Source organism: Puma concolor, chromosome A2 (genome assembly GCF_028749965.1).
Source record: "Puma concolor isolate L17-30 chromosome A2, mPumCon1.1.hap2, whole genome shotgun sequence".
Lineage (NCBI taxonomy): Eukaryota > Metazoa > Chordata > Mammalia > Carnivora > Felidae > Puma > Puma concolor.
Genome location: NC_141668.1, coordinates 28,752,682 through 28,769,253, shown reverse-complemented (window position 1 = coordinate 28,769,253; position 16,572 = coordinate 28,752,682). Strand labels below are relative to the sequence as shown.

The 16,572-nt window shown below is 38.4% G+C and overlaps 1 non-coding gene across 1 annotated transcript; it reads right to left on the bottom strand.

The window, feature by feature from the left end:
• Positions 1-14,585: 14,585 nt before the first annotated feature.
• Positions 14,586-14,790, bottom strand: LOC112867120 (small nucleolar RNA U3). Its single transcript, XR_003224169.1, has one exon. It is a non-coding gene; the product is annotated as a small nucleolar RNA U3 (small nucleolar RNA).
• Positions 14,791-16,572: the final 1,782 nt, after the last annotated feature.

Below are 16,572 nucleotides of genomic sequence, written 5' to 3'. Positions count from 1 at the left end.
ATTAAATGTTTATATTTCATATGAGTAATGGAAGATATTATGAAATATACTCTATATTTGCTCTATAGTAAAAAATTGACCAACCAACAATATGTAGAGAGTAAAATAGTACTTCTGAAGTTCCTTGATTGCTTTCCACATTTTTCTTGTCAAAGTAAGTTCTTCATTCAGAGCAGCTATTTCATTAGTCAGCATTCTCCAGAGAAACAAAACCAGTAGGGTGTGTGTGTGTGTGTGTGTGTGTGTGTGTGTGTGTGTGTGTGTGAATGTGTGTATATATGTGTTTATGTCAGATATACACATATGTATGTATACACACATTATGTATACCCCATATTGGTTGCAGAGAGAGATTTATTTCAAAGAATTGGCTCATAATAATGTAGGGGCAGGTAAGTATGCTATTTGAAGTGTTGATGGGCAGGCTGGCAATTCTTGCATGGGTTGACTATAACCCATATAGTATTGACTCTGAAGTCAGTGTGGAGCCAACATTACCTTTTTTGGTGGGGTAGGACTTCAGTTTTTTTCTTAAGGTCTTCAACTGATTGGATGGCCTATGCATGTTATGAAGGGTAATGTGCTTTACTCAAAGTCTACTGATTTAAATGATAATCACATCTAAAAACTACCTTCACAGCAACATCTAGACTGATGTTTGATGAAACAACAGATCACAATAGCCTAGTCAAGGTGATGCATAAATCATCATAGTTAACATGATCATGAAGATATTCCCACTAATGAAAAGAGGGAAAACAGTACCTTTCATTTGTTCATGGGCTTCATTATAGTTTTACAAAGATTTTTGCACATGTAATTTTAAAAACTCCGTAAGGAAAGAAGGGAGCATTATTATCAACAATTTCTAAATGACAAATCTGAGGCACAGAGAAATTAAGAATCTTGGAGGTTAAAGAGCTGGAAGTGGTTGGTGTCAGAAATAGAACTGATGTCTTCTGACTCATTACCCAATGGTCTTTCCATTGCACCATCTGCTAGTGTTCCAATCCAAATTCCTATAGCATTTACTATTCTGTAATACCCTCTCCAAACTTAAAGATATCATTATTGATATATTCTATTTCTCCAACTAAATTTTAAGACATGCCTCTTTGTAAATAACCCTGTTATATCCTACATATAATTAAATATCAGTAAGTATTTTTTAAAAATAAGAATGAATGGTGCTACACATCCTATTTATGCTGGGAGACAATCTGTTTATATAATGGATAAAAGACTCTTTGAATTAGTTTTCAAGTCATGCAGATGAAACTGTCACAGTGCTTTTTATAAGGTTGGCAAGTCTGGAAGGCCTAAATTCTTCATGTTAAGAAAGACTTTGAGTTGTATCAACACGGGCAAGTTGCTCAACTTCTAGATCTAATTTCTTTATCTGTAAAAAGAGGATGATAATAGAACTTCAGGAATGTGTTGTGGGAATAGAGAGTCACTGCATATATAACAGGTATGAATAGTTCTGTGACACTCAAGGTGCAAGAGATGTCATGGTTCTTTATTTTCCAAATAAAACCATCTCCAAATTACAACTTAGCAACATCGATGAGTCCAATACCAGTTATTAACTGGGGTTTTCCTCATTGGAGCTTACGAAATGGCTTACATCTTCCTGGTTCTTGGTCATAGGATGGCTATTTCCCTCCTTGGCTCCATTTGGCTGCTACATACAGGGTTGTATCTACATACAGGCTGTTATCTCCAGAATGCAGAGTCTAGGCACTTGAGAAATCCACAACCCTCCCCATGTTTCAATTAAGGAATAAAATCCAGTGTAGGGCTACCTGCCCGAAGTCTCCATTTTCACCTCCCTTGGGACAGTCCAGTTTAATCCCTTTATGGCTGAGAACTTTGCAATGAATCCTATTAAAACTCTCTCTCCAAAGATAAGGGGAATCTAGATTTCAAGGGCAAACAGCCATCTTGTCATCATTCTTTGGTGAAAACAATAGAAAAAATTAAAATACTGATCAGTTTCTCAGTAAATCACACAGTTGCACAGGCAAATCACTTAGCATGTATTAGCATATGTTAATTGCTCAACGTATGTTGCTTTTTATCATTATTGTTTGGAGTATTACAAATGCATAGTGACTGCTCCATTGAATCTTTTATATCTTGAGAAGCTTTAAGGTATAGGGGAAATTCCTGGCTTTTGCAGTCAAACAGCTCTGGTGTTGATTCATGGCTCCGTCGTCTCTTGTCTCTGTGAGCTTAGGTAAATTATTTTACCCAGCTTCAGTTTTTCTTTTGTAAGGTTAATTGTGTAGGCTAATTGCACATAACCCATATAGCCTTAGGCTTCACCTGCCAGGACATACACTTGATATTCATAATAATATCCCGATTCTCAAGGCTTTGAGTCCACACCTGAGTGACAGTAGAAAATTTGGTCTTTTGGTGGCAGCCCTTCCCATTAATTTATTCTGTCTGGGAAGCCCCGTGGGTGAAGGATTCTCATGTCCTTCATTCTCATGTCAGACCGCTAGGCTGCTGTTCTCATGCTTCTTTTTCCTTCTGAACAGTAGGGAAAATTCTTTAGAGTCCCATGATCAGAGATATTTCAATAGTTAAGTCCCCTGTGTCCCTGCATTTTCCTTCCATAGCACTCTAAAGTTTAGGAGGAGAGGGGAAATGTCAGAGAAGATCGAGTACAGTCTTCTGCTGCCACTACTCGCCTTGACATTCAGGCAAACTACCAGGCCTGTTCTTCCATATCTTCTCATAGTTTCTAAGGTCCCTTTCTCTAGATCACCCTCCTTTGGGGAAGCTCAGTCCCCTAGATTGGTTTCTGGATGACTGAACACAACATGTGGACCAGGTTTGCATTCTCTTCTACAGATATCCTGGGCCCGTGCAAAACAAGATGTGTGTCTAGACATCTGTTTCAGTCCTTAGGAGCATTCTGTGATGGTCACAAAGCCCCTGGAACATTTTGTCACACCAAGTTGTGCTATCAGGGGCAAAGAACCTTATGTCATGCTCCAACCTTGACCTACTGCAGAATATTCCTTTAAGCAACTAGTGTATGGTACACAGTAAGCTCTTAGTAAACATAATCCCCCTTTTGCCTTCTTTGCCTAAAAATGATTTGATGTATTTGCCAGATAGTTGACTATAAAACACATTTTATCTTTATGTCAAGCTAATTGTTTTTTTAGGTTTATTTATTTTGAGAGAAAGAGAGAGAGTGTGAGAGAAAGCAAGTGAGTGGGTTGGGGGAGGGGGAGAGAGAGATAGAGGGAGAAAGAATCCTGAGCAGGCTCCATGTTGATAGCACAGAGCCTGATGCAGGGCTTGAATTCACAAACCATGAGATCATGACCTGAGCCACAAGCTAATTGTTTTTATAGTGAAAAAATCTGTGACCCAAAGTCCTCTGGGTCATGTTGTTATACAGAGCATCTCAGGACTTGGGAGCTTATTATCAATGCAGCCTACACATTGTAAGCATGACTGGCTTAATCAGAAAAACTATTAGTAGAATGTATAATGGCTACCGGGGAAGAGTCACGGCCTTGTACCCTGGTGGAAGCCATTTCAGTTTGGACTCCTACAAGCAAATGGAATAAAACTAGTTCTTCAACTGCCTGTGACAGAGACACATAGGGTAGGATGCTCAGGTTAAGAAAGAATACCAAACAAATAAATAAAAACCTCCCCCACAGTTTATAAGTAAAGCAGGAAGTCAACTGTTTGCAAACTATATGGCAGGGAAATGAAGCCTCTATAAAGCCTTTATTCAGGTGAACTTTGAACTTTTGTCAATGCAAAGAATAAGTACTATTTAAAAATCCTTAGAAGGCACTGAAGAAAAGAAGTAACACACAGAATGGTGTGGGGGAGACATCATGGGAAAACAGAAAATGATTTGCAGAGCTGGGACAGTTGAGGAAGAGGTGTTCAGATCTGACCAAACCTGAGACTATTCCTTACGTCATTCTGGTTTAAGGATTCTCACGAAGTCTTTAAGGAAGAAAATCTGGAAATTAATTTAATTTTTTTTTTTCAACGTTTATTTATTTTTGGGACAGAGAGAGACAGAGCATGAACGGGGGAGGGGCAGAGAGAGAGGGAGACACAGAATCGGAAACAGGCTCCAGGCTCCGAGCCATCAGCCCAGAGCCCGACGCGGGGCTCGAACTCCCGGACCGCGAGATCCTGACCTGGCTGAAGTCGGCCGCTTAACCGACTGCGCCACCCAGGCGCCCCTGGAAATTAATTTAAAAAATACACTTAGATGATGTTTATGGGTATATTATGAGCCTTTCACATTATAATTTCGTTAATCTTTAAAACAACCACATGAAGTGCTATTGGTCCCATTTTTATAGATAAACAAATTGAGGCTAACTTGCCTCCAAACATAGGGCAAGAAACAGAGCCAGAATTAAAAATCAGGTAGTCTTGATTAAAGATAGTGTTATCGGGGCGCCTGGGTGGCTCAGTCGGTTGGGCGGCCGACTTCGGCTCAGGTCATGATCTCGCGGTCTGTGAGTTCAAGCCCCGCGTCGGGCTCTGTGCTGACGCTCAGAGCCTGGAGCCTGTTTCAGATTCTGTGTCTCCCTCTCTCTGAACCTCCCCCGTTCATGCTCTGTCTCTCTCTGTCTCAAAAATAAATAAACATTAAAAAAAAAAATTTAAAGATAGTGTTATCATATGATGTAGCAATTTCACTCCTAGGGCCTAGTAATTCTGTTCGGAGAGAAATGAGAACATATGTCCGCATAAAAATGGGTGCACTAACATTTATAGCAGCATTATTCATAATAGCCAAAAGGTGAAAATAATTCAAAAGTCCATTGATGAGTGAATGAATAAACAAAATGTGGTATATCCGTACAAGGGAATATTATTCGGCATACAAAGGAACAAAGTGCTGATCCATACTATAACATGGATGAACTTTGAAAAAATACTGCTAAATGAAAGAAACCAGTTACAGAGACCACTTATTGTATTATTCCATCTGTATGAAATACCCAAAATAGGCAACTCTGTAGAGACAGATAGTAAATTAGTAACTGCTTAGGGTGAGAGACATGGGACCTGGGAGTGATAGTTGAGGGATAACAGAGTCTCAGGGGGGGGAAAAAAAAAACCACCCAGGTAATCTGGTTCCAGAGTCTGGGATTTCAACCCCTGGGCTATGCCATCTTTCTTGACCCAGAAGCCGGCTGACCAGAACTTTTTGCTGTGTATGCTCAGACATTTTAAAATAACTTATGGTTTGGATACACATGGGGAGAAAGTCAACTAAAAAGAGACCTTAAAGAAGATTGGCTTGAGGAAGCTCAATGATAAATGGGTGGGTAGAGTTTTAACATCTATCTGCTATGACTACTCCTGTACCCTTCCCTTCCTATTTTCTGTTGCTGCTTACCATCACAGAAAATGTGGGGTCAAAGTGTCAAGGTAGGATGCCAGAACAGATTTGCTACATTGCTGGTCTATTTCACTAAGGTAACCTTTTGAAAATGGCCAAATAGAACTCCAAACTTGATCTCCCAAGGAAACAATTTGCAAGTTGTGAGACAATGTCAGCTAAGTAAATGGAACACAGATACCTCAAAACTGAAAAGCCGAAAATTTTTCTCCTGCCTTTGTCAAAAGATCTCACCATTGATTTCTGGTACTGGCCAACAAACAGGTGTGAAGAAGGGCCCCCTGCTGGCCCTTGACTAATAAATTCTAAGTGAATTGGAGGCCTATACTCAGTGCCTTAGTCTGGCACGTGTAACTGTCTAAAATTACCAAAACAGGAGGCTCGTTGATGATGATAGTCTCAGGTTATAAATAATGCTCTCATCATTACCAAAGGCTGCTTTAATTAACCTGGGTTTCATGTGAACAACCACCAATCAGAAATGGTAATATGAAAAGTCACACACCTTGTATTTGTCCCTCTTTTCTCAGAAGAGGATTTCATTCCTCAAGTCTCAATTCTAAAGCTCCCAAAAAGCTTTCATTTGAAAACCTGATTATGTCTACGGTAATAATAATACTTTTCCAAAGTGCCCGCAATTACACATTCAGTAATTCTCCATATTCTTTCCTTCTCACCCACCAGATGGTGCTACTTCCTTACATTTCCTAAAGATAACAACTTCCTTCTGAAGGAAGTTACTGCCGTAGGTTTTAGGTACCCTGGGTTCATATTCCAAAATTTGCAAATTTCTCTTATTCAACATCTCGTAATGTAATAAAGAATTTTGTAAATGGAAACCTGTTGGTTGTAATTGGAAAAAAAACCAAAACACCTAGGTGTTTGACTTTTAAATCACTCTTGTGTATTTAAACCAGAAGTAAGGCCAAGTGGTTACAGGAAAGCTGTGGTGACAGAAACCATGCGATCACCAGAGACACCCCCCCACCTTCTACTTGCATGGTATCTTATTCCCAATGGGAATAACGGGGGTAAGAGTAGATGTGTTCTTATCCCACAAACACTGCTTCATTAAAAACAAAATATATCACCCGCAATGATCTTAGAACTGTAACTTAGTCTTTAACAAAGGTTTACAGAGATCTTACAATATTCTTCCCCAGTCACAAAACGTAAAGCAGTCTCTAAAATAAGGGTAATATTTATCCTGAACCTACAAACAACCTTGGGAATGAAAGAGCTGAGATTAGGAGGGGGTAAGCGGCTGGATGTGCGGATCAGTTCATAGGGCTGTGAAAGAGACAGATCAAACATTCCATTTGCTCTCCTCCATTTCCTGGCCTTCTTGCAATTAGAATGAGCACAAAGAACTAGTTCTGACCAGTGAAATAGTAGTGGATGTAAGTGTATTATTTGCAGGGTGAGGGAGTCAAAAGCCCATGCAAGTTTCTCAAGTTTCTCTCTTCCCTTAACAAAGTACCTGAGGAAGCTGCATGTTCCGGATGGTGTAGCTAACAAGATGGTGACAGCTCCATTGGCCTGGATCCGTGTGTGGAGCAGAAAGTCTGCCAACTCATATGGGAGATGCAATGTGAACAAAAAATATATTTTTGTCATATCAAGCTACTGACATCTTGGGTTGACCGTAATCCTTGAGCATATGCCCAGAACAATGCTAGCATGTTTTTTTTGTTTTTCTGCTCCACTGCTTTCTTCTATCATGTCTAAGCAATACATTACTTGATTCTGTTTCAGAGTATTTGCTTTTTGGGCTTTTGTTAGAATGTAGATTTTAAGTTGATCTGTGTTCATTTGTATTACCTACTGTGCTGAAATCCTTGACTGTTATATTCCTCTCTCTATAAGGATTAGCTACAAAAATTTCAAGAGAAGGCATTTTAGCATGAGTTTTGTAGACAGAATGGTTAGAGTCCCAATAATGTAATTCGATAATTTGTGTTATAAGTTAAAAAGTAAAAAGGTCTTCATAACTACCCATTTCTTCTTCTCTAAAATGGGAGGAACAAGATCACAGAACTTGTAAGTTTGATGCGATGATTGATTGAATCAGAACATTATATTTTGAGTACTTTTTAAAAATTAATAATATAGTTTTCTTTTTCCTTTTCTTCTTTTTTTTTAATTTTTTTTTCAACGTTTATTTATTTTTGGGACAGACAGAGACAGAGCATGAACGGGGGAGGGGCAGAGAGAGAGGGAGACACAGAATCGGAAACAGGCTCCAGGCTCCGAGCCATCAGCCCAGAGCCTGACGCGGGGCTCGAACTCACGGACCGCGAGATCGTGACCTGGCTGAAGTCGGACGCTTAACCGACTGCGCCACCCAGGCGTCCCTTTCTTTTTGCTTTTCTGAGCCCATGACTTTCATCTTGGTTTTAAGGAGGCTTCCCTCTATGAATCTAAAATTTATTGTATGTGGAATACAAATAGAATAAATTAAAATTCTGCTTCTGATATCTAAAATGAATTGTACAGCAAGATAACAGCCATGTTAGCTAAGTAGTTCTCTAGTGATGGAGAGAGGTCACTCCTACCTAAGGCCGCCAGGCCTTCCCTGGGGTAAAACACACTCCTTTTTGAACTAAGGGGAACTGAGGCAAGAAGAAAAGAGTAAGAAAGTGGCAGTGAAGGGAGCAGATGTCTCTGTACTTTTCTCTCTTTGGGCTTTGGCTCTGGCCTACAGCTGAGCACACAGAGAGTAGAGAGGTACTCTTTCTTCCTCTTCATCATTTGAGACTCTGGGAGGAAGCAACCATGCTGGCTGCCTTACACCAAGTTGAAGCACAGTCACCTAAAAATGAACTACGGTCAGGTAGCTTTCCTGGGCTGCCTTTGATCCTATGTAGTATACACTGACCCCAAGTTATTGAGCATCTGACTGGAGAGCTTGCCAGGAGTCACCTTAGCAGAACAAGAGGCCTAGTGGCCAGGATTTTAGAGAATACTTGGACCAAATGAGAGGCACAGCCAGACCCAGAGCAGTGACCTGGACTAGTGGGAGATAATGAGACATAGCCAGCCAGGGGTCACTACTGTGAGACCAGAGAAGCCAAATCACAGTTGCACGCAACTTAAACTTCAGCCTTAAATACCTCCAAAGGTAAGCAGTATCCTGGTAGATAAAGAATATTGCACTACAAACCAGAAGAAGCAAAGGACATTACTCTCAAGATCCTTGATCCTTCCTGGCTGCCATGAGGTTGTTTAAGCTCCCCTCATGTAATCCCACATGAATGGACTCCATTCTTAGTGAGAGACGAAGAAGAATGAAGGAGGCCGTATGAGAGACTGAGCACTTTTATTCTATAGAAAGGAATATTACACCTTTAAAGATGTTGGGTTGGATTAAATTTAAATGCAATTAAACCATCAACTTGTTTATTAATTCAGAAGTAGAGGGTTCAAACTGAAGACCAAAATAGTTGTAGACAAAATAAAGTAATTACATCACACACACACACACACACACACACACACACACACATATACACACACATATATTCATATATAATATATACATATACATACATTAATATATATAATATATACATATATGCACATAAAACACACGTTTTATGTGTGTATATTTATTATATATATTTACATCATATGTAATTAATGCATACATGTAATTGTGTATACACAATGTAATTACATACATGTAATATGTATACATATTTTAATAAATATGTATGCATATATGTGTGTGTGTATATACACATATACATAAAATGTAATTGCTTTGTTTTGCCTACAACTGCTTTGGTCTTCAGTTTGAATCTCCTACATCTGGGTAGGAAAAAAAATACACAGCATAGTATCACTTAAGCCTATGACCCTGCTACACAGTGCTCATAATAAGTGTTTAATACATGTTGAATTAATGTTAAAGCTTCCAGAATACACAGCATCGCTTCTTGGATATTTAAGAAGCATATAAAATTTATTATGTAAAATAAGGAATTCCTGATTCCCACAATTCCGATTTACTCTTTCTCTGCCTTTTCCATGTCAGTAAATGGGCTCACCATTCAGCTAATTTCCTCAGTCTTTGGGTTTTTCCTTTTCTTTTATCTCCACATCCAACCCAGCAGGAAATCTTATTGGCTTTCTTATTAAATAGGTGTTGTCTCTATTCCTTTTTCTCCATCTCTGTTACATAAATTTAATCAAGACCAACCAGATTTCCGTGTTTAATTTCTTAACAGTTCCCCTATCCATTCTATTTTTCTCCCAGAATATAGTCTTTTAAAATGTAATCTTTTAGAAACATAAAAGAAATCTTGTCAATCCCCTGCTTAAAATGCTTTCGTGACTTTTTATTACTTTTAAAATAAAATCTAAACCTATTGCCTTTGTCAACAAAGCTCTGCATAGTTTGGTCTCTATTTGGCTCCCTAACTTCATCTCTCACCTCTTTCCTTCCTCAGAGGTTAAAACTGTACAGGACTCCTTGATATTTCTCAGTCATGCCAGAACTTTTGCACATGTCCTGTGTGTCTAGAATCTTCTTCCTCTGGATCTTTGCAAGACTAGCTCCTTTGCGGTCTATATACATCTCATCTCAAATATCAGTTTAGAATTTTCTGACTATCCCAGTTATTCTTTATCAAATGTTTATCTTCGTTATAATGTTTTTCACAATCTATAATTCTTTTGACTTTTAAATGCTGCTGACCTGTTTATTGCCTGTGTTCCCCCAATAGACTATAAGCTCTGTGGGGGCAAGAATCTTGTCTATTCACTCTTGTATTCCCATCACCTAGAACCATTATCTGTACACAGAAGGCTCAATAAATATTTGCTGAAAGAAAAAGGAGGGATGGAAAAAAGGAAGGAAGGAAGGAAGGAAGAAAAAAAGATGTGCAAAAAAGAATGAAATGAAGTCCAAAATAAATATTTGCTGAAAGAAAAAGGGGGGATGGAAAAAAGGAAGGAAGGAAGGATGGAAAGAAAGAAAAAAAGATGTGCAAAAAAGAATGAAATGCTCCTAAGTCCAAGGTATTAATAAAGTTCATTTTGATAGTGTAATATATCTTATTTTCTGCTATATAAATCAAGAATTAGCCATTTATTATTTATAATGAAACTCGAAGTTATTTGCTTTTTATAATCATTGTATATTCTGAAGTAATTTCATAAGAAATTTTATTAATCTTGGTTATTGAGTTGCTTTACCAAATTGAAACACAATCCATCATGTAATAGTGCTGTTTGTCAAATATTTTCAGCTTCCTGCCTTCAGGTACATGGTAGTAGGAATGTACTTGTGGTCCCTTTTTTGGTTGGGTGGGTCCATGTGACTGGTTCCAGCTAATGAGTAATGAGTGGTGATGGATGTGGTGTGTATCATTCCCAGACTGAAGCATATGATTACTGATACAAGATGTTTAAAAGATTCGCTTTCTTCTGCCGTGGGTTCACTAGATAACGTTGTAGTCTTTATGCTACTTTCATCATTATTTGTTCTTTAGATGTTTTTCTCTCAATAATTTATTAAATTTTGATGAATATAGGCTTTTTTGCTTTACTTTGTAAAGCCATTACTTTGATATGCCTTGGAAATACATATATTTTAAATTTTTATTATTGAAGTATAGTTGACATATATTAGTTTCAAGTGTACAGTATAGTGATTTGGTAATTCTGTACATTAAGCAATGTTCGCCACAAAAAAGTATATTGGAAATTCGATTCAATTCTTCATCACTCACTTATTCAGGAAACATCTACTATGTATCAGATACTCTCCCAGGCTCTTGGGCTAGGTCAATGGACAAAACTGACTATGATGTTCACCCTTTTGAAGCTTGCATTATGGAGTCAGAGAGACAATAAATACGTTATTTAAGTAAATTAGATAGTATGTTGTAGGTAATAAATGCCATGAAAAGAGAAAATGTACAGGAAAATGGGAAGTCTAAGATTTGGACGAGGTGGTCAGGGTAGACCTCAACTGGGAGAGTAAAGTACACAGGCAATGTCTTGAAGAAGGTACAGGACTGAGCTGAACAGATAGATATTTGAGGCCAGGGTACTCCAAGCTAGAGTGGAATAGCTACAGCAACGATCTCCAATATTTTGGTCTCAGGACTCCTTTATTCTCTTAAAATAATGTTAAGGACCCTTTTGTTTTCTTTTTGACCATTTAGTCCCATGAAAGGGTCCTGAGGACTTACAGAGATCCCTGGGTCATCCTTTGAGAACCACTGAGCTGGAGCAAAGTCTCTGAGAGAGTCTGATCTGTTGCCTGCTCTGTTGCAGGGACCTTGAGGATGCCAGTGTGACCAGAGAGAAGCCTAAGGGACAGAGACAGGAGAGGAGGTCAGAGAGGTGACTGTGATCAAATCACATAGGCTCTTCCAGGATACTGTAAAACCTAAATCTGTACCCAGAGGGACATGGAGATCATTTAAGAACTTAGAGCAGAAGAGCGGCATGATCTGACAAGTTTTTAAAAGGACATTGGGGCTGCTGTCTTGCAACTAGATGGGAAGAAGCAAGAGGACAAGATGAGAGACTTGTAAGAAGAGGCTACTACGGTGATCAGGTGAGGGCATCTACATTTGACAGTTAGCTCTAAATGCATCAATAAACCGATCACAGGCTCCTTCAGTACTATTATCCCTCTAACTGGTTCACATTCAAGGCCCTATTCTCTTCCTTTCCCTCATAGCCTTACGTAAAGACATTGGTATTCCTTTTCCGTATTTTTGTTTGTTTCTTTTTCAAGTTTATTTATTTATTTTGAGAGAGAGAGGGAGAGGGAAAATCCCAACCAGGCTATGCGTTGTCGCTTGGAGCCCGACATGGCTCAAACTCACAAACCACGAGATCAAGACCTAAGCCAAAACCGAGTTGGACACAACCAGTGAGCCACCCAGGTGCCCTGACATTGTTATTCTTTAATTGCACATTTCCTTTCATTTTCTTGTTAAAAAGCAAAACAAAACAAAAATATTTATTTTTACAGCTCCTTGTTAGCCAATATTTTCAACCCCTACCGTTGTATCAGCAGGCTCATTTTTCTAGATCTTTAAAAAAATATAATACTTTGCAAGGCAATTATGAACCCTTTTGTTAACATTTTTGTTAATCATTTCATTTATTCATTTGGCTCCATGCTTTTTGTTCTTTTTGTCAGACATATTTTTCTACAAATGAGTGTCTTGCATTTTAAACTAGGTCTGTCTTTGACTTCAATTCTAATATGAAATTTTTTTTTCTCAATTCATTTTTTGGTATGTGAATTCATTATAAAGTAAAAATAAAAGTTTCCTTTCTTCTGGTATTTAAAAAAATCAAATAATGGGGCGCCTGGGTGGCTCAGTTGGTTAAGCATCCGACTTCAGCTCAGGTCATGATCTCATGGTCCGTGAGTTCGAGCCCCGCATCAGGCTCTGTGCTGACATCTCAGAGCCTGGAGCCCGTTTCAGATTCTGTGTCTCCCTCTCTCCCTCTGCCCCTCCCCTGTTCATGCTCTGTCTCTGTCTGTCTCAAATATAAATAAACGTTAAAAAAAATTTTTTTAAAAAAAAGCTTTTAGGGGCGCCTGGGTGGCGCAGTCGGTTAAGCGTCCGACTTCAGCCAGGTCACAATCTCGCGGTCTGTGAGTTCGAGCCCCGCATCAGGCTCTGGGCTGATGGCTCAGGGCCTGGAGCCTGTTTCCGATTCTGTGTCTCCCTCTCTCTCTGCCCCTCCCCCATTCATGCTCTATCTCTCTCTGTCCCAAAAATAAAAATAAACGTTGAAAAAAAAATTTTTTTTAAATAAATAAATAAAAAATAAAAAAAAGCTTTTAAAAAATCAAATAAGTCTTATCTGTTATGATTTAATTAGAGTGTAGTCACTCCAGTTCTCTGCATTAAAAAATTATTTCTAGTGTAATATTCATCCACTTTAAATCTCAAAGTTACTTTTTTTTTTTTAAATGTTTATTGGGGCTCCTGGGTGGCTTAGCTGGTTAAGGGTCCGACTTCAGTTCAGGTCATGATCTCATGATTCATGAGTTTAAGCCCCACATCAGGCTCTGTGCTGACAGCTCAGAGCCTGGAGCCTGGTTCAGATTCTGTGTCTCCCTCTGTCTCCCTCTCTCTCTCTCTCTCTCTCTCAAAAATAAACAAACATTAAAATAAATAAATAAGTAAATGTTTATTTTATTTAAGGGGGGAGGGCATAGAGAGAGGGGACAGAGGATTTGAAGCAGGCTCTGCACTGACAGTAGCGAGCCTGGTGCTGGACTTGAACTCATGAACCATGAGATCATGAGATCATGACCTGAGCTGAAGTCAGATGCTCAGCTGACTGAGCCACCCACTGTCCCTCAATGTTATTTTGAAATATAATTTATTATGCCACATTGTTCTCTATGCCTATTTCATCCACTAGATTATAAACTCCTTGAAAAATGGGCTTCACTAATCTTCCTTTACACACCCTTATTTCCTTATCCCTTGTTGACTCATAAGAATATAATCAATTATGATATTTATTCATATTATTTCTCATTCATTTCTGGCTTCCATACTGAGGCACTTGAAAAAAAAATTTAAGCAATCTCTATGCCCAATGTGGGGCTAGAACTTGCAACCCTGAGATCAAGAATCATTAGCACTACTGACTAAGTCAGCTGGGTGCCCCTGCACTTGAAAAAAATTCATAAAACCAAGGAACATTTTTTAAAACTAAATTTTTAAAACCTTCTCAAAGTTAAGTGGAACGGAAGAGGGATGGGAATAGCATTGGGAATTATTAACCCAGAAAATGGATTTTGGTCTATTTTCTATCTGTGGACCTTAATATTCTCTCAAAAATAGATGAAGTATTTCAGTGCACTCATTTGCTTGAACTCATGATTGTGTGAGGACTTTCTCTCATCGGGAAGAATGAATAAAGAAGTACAAATCGTTTTAATGAAGATGGCTAACAATTCTACAATTAAAATTTAAAAATATACAAAAACTGCTTATTTCTAAGCAGTTTAAACTAACTCATATATGAAGTTAATCATACTATCAAATCTAATTGATGTCGTCAATTTTATTGCATGTTTGATTTTATGTTTTTTTGTGATTTCATATTTCTCCATTTTGTAGGCTCAGCAGAAAGTATTATAAAACTTCTTCCTTCCTTCCTCTCTCTCTGTCTCTTTCTTTCTTCAGACTGCATCCTCTCCCTCTTGCTCTCCCAAAGAAGAAAAGAACCAGTATCAATGGTGAATGGCAGTTGCAGAAACACCGAGAATCGGCTCTATGCTCAGGAGAGATTGCTGTGTCTCCTGCTGGTGGTTTCCGGAGCTCTATACTTTCAGAGAAACTTCTCTAGTAACAAACTGTAGAAATGATCCTTGAAAGTATAGTCTTGGAAATTTATGGGTCTCTTGAATTTACACTGGGTAACTGCTACATATGTAGAGGGTCCATATAATTTATTGTCTAAATTGGGCCATTTTGAGAATTAAAAGGTGTCACTACTAATGATCGCCTGAGGACAGTGGGTATAAACTGTGACTGTCCCCAACAAACAGGTCACCCTATAGACGAGGTGTTAGGGGAGCACTTTTTTCCCCCCAGTATTTTGTATCCTTGAGGGGAAGGAATTTCCAGAATAGTATGGGAGAAACACTTTTCTCTCTTTCTGCCTCTTCTCTTATCCCTCCCCAGGGGATGGGGAATGGTTTTGCTGATTGATGAGTTTGGGAGAGGAAAACTGAGCATGTAATTTCCAAGTATGACTACTGCCAAAGCAACCAGTGTAATGCTCGAAACTTCTAAAAATAAAGATTTCTCCAGATGCTTGTTGCAGAAGTTTCTGACATTATATAAAATAATATATATATATATATTTTGCTTGATAATTCTAATTTTAAATGTCCATATGGACTTTTGGAAAAACTAAATTTAAGCATATCCCTCTCTTCACCACAACTCCCTCTACTGTAAACCTTTTCATATGTTCAGGTAATATGTTCTTTTTAAAGGAAAGCTTTCCTATTTTTACACATCACCAAACACCTTCTCTGTTTCGGAGAATCCTCTGTTTAATTAAATTTAAATTGAACTCTTACTTTTTGCATCCACTACCTTTTTGATTTAGGCAACACATCAAGTTTCATCTACTTTATTTTGTGTATTCTTGAGCTACATTTATTATTAATCTACATTTTTAAAAAGATTTTATTTTTTTAAGCAATCTCTGTGCCCAACGTGGAGCTCAAACTTACAACTCCAAGATCAAGGATTGCACGTTCCATGGACTGTGCTAGCTGGGCACCCCATCTTATTAATCTAAAATTTAAAATGTAACCCAGATTGTGGAGCCTAGGTTGGGAAGATTGTTTTGTTTTTTTCTTTTTTTAAAGACTTCCCTGTAAAAGAGTAGAGCTTAAGTGTGTTACTTTTGAGTACCCTATAGATCTTTCTCTGATACTGAACCATTAATGTTAAAGACAGAATCAAAAGACACACTAAAGGCAACACTAAATATTAACAAATACTTGTTTTTCAACCGCTTGAAAAAGTGAGATGGCTTCATAAATAATCATGAAAGATTCAGTGCTATTCCAAATATATATCTTTTGGATTAAGAAATGTCTACAATTGTTTATTGCTATATTACGCCTCTCTCTTAAATCTGTCAAAACCAATCTTGCTCTTATTTCAGGACTAGAAGACATCAAGTACTAGGACTCTGAATCGAGTGTCAGTCTCTTCCTTTAGCTCTTCGGGAATAAATTCATTTGAGCAGCCCGAAGCTGAGAGGTTGGTACCATTCGAGCTTTCCTTCTTGAGAAGGAATCCTCCCTCCACTCCAGCTGAAGGAGCTTGAGCAAGAGGTCCAAGAGGGAACAGAGAGACTGATCTTGAGTCTAAGGAACAATATGCCTCCACTCAATTGATTTAGTCAGAAACCCCTGCATAGTTTGAAACTAGTCAGCATCTAACTCCCCCAGCAAGTTGCCTTTTCTTGGTATTCATCTTCCACAGCTCATCACCTTCCTTAAATGCTTCTGGCCCCTCATCTTTAGGTCTGCGGTATCGTCCTTTTTATTTTTTCTTTCTGTTGTTGGATATTTTCTCTCCTTCGATTTTGAGGTGATCCTCAAAATCCTATCTTCAGGTCTCTTCTCTTTCCTGTAGAGATTT